The sequence below is a fragment of the Myotis brandtii genome, unplaced genomic scaffold, assembly GCF_000412655.1.
Source record: "Myotis brandtii unplaced genomic scaffold, ASM41265v1 scaffold1, whole genome shotgun sequence".
NCBI lineage: Eukaryota > Metazoa > Chordata > Mammalia > Chiroptera > Vespertilionidae > Myotis > Myotis brandtii.
The window spans coordinates 2214139-2217814 of record NW_005353324.1 but is presented as its reverse complement, the minus strand read 5'-3'; the positions used below and the strand labels follow the sequence as shown (position 1 = coordinate 2217814).

The 3676-nt window shown below is 45.3% G+C and overlaps 1 pseudogene; it reads left to right on the top strand.

The window, feature by feature from the left end:
* Positions 1–1727: 1727 nt before the first annotated feature.
* LOC102245448 lies at positions 1728–2203 on the top strand (annotated as a pseudogene).
* The last annotated feature ends 1473 nt before the right edge of the window (positions 2204–3676 follow it).

Sequence of the window (3676 nt, the reverse complement as noted above, 5' to 3'; positions counted from 1 at the left end):
TGGTGGGCACAGGAAGTGACTCTTTAAGAAAGGATAAAATTAATATCGGAATAGAAAAAACAAGGTGGTGCTGACATTGATTATAACTGAATTGTCTCCATTTTCAATATGAAAGAGTGTGCTGTCAGAGGGAAAGTAGGGTAGAGAGGCAGAAGCTGCAGAGCTTTTTGGAAGTGAGAAGTGAGTGAGGAGTTTGCAGTCTAGACCTCCAGGGAGGTTTGGTGGGAGTGGGAATGGGGATGCCTGTAGAGTGAGACAGTGTGGTTCTCCAGGTCAGCAATGGCAGGAGCAGGGGCTGAGCATGCAGAGAGCTTGCTCTGCCTGTGGGAGCTGACCTGTGGGCTTGCCCAGTCCCTTGTGGCAGAGGAGCTGGAGTGAACAAGCTCAGACTAGATCATCTTTGGCCTTCCCCATGCTTAGGTGGCCTGTTGTGGGCTGGCAGCAGGTCTTCTAGATGCATCATCTCCTATACTCATGAGAAACAGATAATCTGCTGTTAGGGTTCCTTCTCTCTGTTTCACTGTTAGACAACTATGTTTCTGTCTACCCAGTATCTCTCAATGCCCCCACTTTTTTCCCAAACCTGAGAGAATGTGTGTTTGCCTCGGCCATGGCTAACACCATGACACTGAGTGTAGTTTTCAAAAGCAGCGAACATCATGAAATGCCTCTTGGTCCCTGTAGAAATACAGAGCTTCATCTCTGCTTGACAGAAGGTTAGAGCCTGAAGGAATCTCAGAGATCATCTTCTTCTGTTTGATGCCCTGTCGTTTACAGTTTATTAACCCAACAGTTATTTATTGACCATCCACAGTGTGCCAGGCACTATGCTCAAAGTGGGATACCGAGATAAACAAGACAGAAGCGACTTGTCCACTAATGGGATTTACAGGCAGACAGGGCAGCATAGAGTGCTATGGGATTTCATTAGAGCAACCCCTAGCCTTGCCTTGGGGGGATCAGGAAAGGGTTCTTAGAGCCAATGACATATGAGCTGAGACTTGAAGGGTGAGAAGGAGCAGCCAAGCAAAGTGAGGTCAGGAAACTGAAACCAGAGAAATTAAGTGGCTTGTTAATGGGAAGCCAAGCCTGTTTCTCAAACCCTCTAGCTCCCCGTTCCTATTCATTCACGGAACATGTGGTGGGTATATCCTAAGCAGTAGAATTACAAAAGAGAACTTACACTCCTTTTCTTCAATAATTCCATGGTCTAATAGAGAAGTGCAAAAATAATTGCAACATGATGAGATAACTGCTTTGGGAGCTGCAAGCTCAGGGAATTTATGATGCATGCAACGGTAACATTTTATTCAAGCTAGGGTAGAGAAGGGGAGCAGAAACAGCTGTCCTGAAGAGGTGACTTTGAAGCTGAATTTTGAGTGAAAATTCGGTGATCACCAGGTAAAAGGTCTAAGAAGAGCAGTCCGGGTTAACAGGGCAGCCTGTTGGGAAGGCCCAGAAGCACCCAATCCCATGGCATATTTGAGGAAGTGTGAGTCATTCCATACGACTGGAGTATGTGCATGGGGCAGGGAAGGAGACCAAGCAATGGGACTGGAGAGGCAGGCAGGAGTCAGATTCTGGAGAGATTTGCAGTGGATTATGTTTAAAAGGTTAGATATTGTCCTTGAGACAATGAGAGCCAGTGGATGACTTAACTTGAGACTAAAAGACCATTTTATCAAAAATATGAAGACTTGCTCTTTCTAGACTCCATCTTCGCGGTAGCGGCACAGACTACAGTTCAGTCGCCGACATGCAGCTTTTTGTCCGCGCCCAGGATCTACACACCCTCGAGGTGACCGGTCGGGAGACTGTCTCCCAGATCAAGGCTCATGTAGCCTCGCTGGAGGGCATCACTCCAGAAGATCAAGTCGTGCTCCTGGGGGGCACACCCCTAGAGGATGAGGCTACCCTGGGCCAGTGTGGGGAGGAGGCGCTGTCCACTCTGGAAGTAGCCGCCCGAATGCTTGGAGGTAAAATCCATGGTTCTCTGGCCTGTGCTGGGAAAGTAAGAGGTTAAACCCCCAAGGTGGCCAAACAGGAGAAAAAGAAGAAGAAGACTGGTCGGGCCAAGCGACGGATGCAGTACAACCGGCGTTTTGTCAATGTTGTGCCCACCTTTGGCAAGAAGAAGGGCCCCAATGCCAACTCTTAAAGTCCTTTGTAATCTGGTTTTCTCTAATAAAGCCACTTAGCCCAGAAAAAAAATATGAAGACTTATTTATCCCTAAAAGACCATTATATCAAAAATATGAAGACTGTATGGGCAAGGCTAAGATTAGAGGCAGGGAGATGAGAGGAAGAGCCACTGAAGGAATCCCAGTGTTTGAGGTTGTCTGAAGTACAGCAGTGGAAACAAGGAAAGTGAAGGGTTTTGAGGCATACTTAGGGGTAAAATTAAGGTGGGCAGGTTTTCCAGGTTGGCCTGGGACCTTCCTGATTTTAGCACTGAGTCAGACTCAGTGCTAACCTCAGTTGTCTAACCTGGACAACCTGCCCACCTTAATTTTACCCCTAAGTATGTCACAAAACCCTTCTCTTTCCTTGTTTCCACTGCTGTACTTCAGACAACCTCAAACACTGGGATTCCTTCAGTGGCTCTTCCTCTCATCTCCCTGCCTCTAATCTTAGCCTTGCCCATGAGTCCTGGTAAAAATGAGATGGTCAGTCATCCTCAGTGAAATTGACCCTGAAGGGAGAGAGAGAGGTAGGAGAAGCCAAAGATGACTTCCAGGGTTTTAGATTTGGCACCTTGGCCAGGGGTGGTGTCACTTATGGATATAGGAAAATGGGGACAAGAGTTTCAGAGCTGGTATCTGGGGAATATAAAAAAATAATTTTGGACATGCCAGCTTTTGGTGATTATGCCATGTCCAGGTGGAGATTTGCAGGTGATGGAATATGGTTCTAGAGCTCAGTCAGCAGATCTGGGTTGGAGATAGAGATAAATGGTATTTGAAAAGACTTCTGGTGAATGTGGCAAACAAAGCAGACACAGGAAGATTTCTCTTCTTATCTATCTATCTATCTATCTATCTATCATCTATCTATCATCTACCTACTTATCTATCTATCATCTACCTATCTATAGGGCTATATGCTAGATAATTTGGAATAAGTTTATTTTTAACACATAATCAAGCTTTAAAACAAGGAAGGCAAAATTTCAGGAGTCAGAAGTGAAGAGAAAACCCTAAGCCACTGTGCTGAGTCAACAACACCAAAGGGCCTAGAGGGGTAAAGGAATCCTTTGGAGGCTAATTTTTTTAAACATATTTTTATTAACAGCATGGATGGAGCTGGAGAGCATTATGCTAAGCGAAATAAGCCAGTCAGAAAAAGATAAATATCACATGATCTCACTCATTTGTGGATTATAATGAACAACATAAACTGATGAACCAAAACAGATCCAGAGACAGAGAAGTATCGATCAGCTGCTCAAACCTCAGAGGGAAGGTAGTGGAGGGTGGGGTGAAGGAGGAGAGATCAACCAAAGGACTTGTATGCATGCATATAAGCCTAACCAATGGACGCAGACACCAGGGGTATGAAGGCATGAATGTGAGTGGGGAGGGGGGGCAATGGGGGAATAAGGACACATATGTAATACCTTAATCAATAAAGAAAGAAAAAAACATATTTTTATTGATTTCAGAGAGGAAGGGACAGG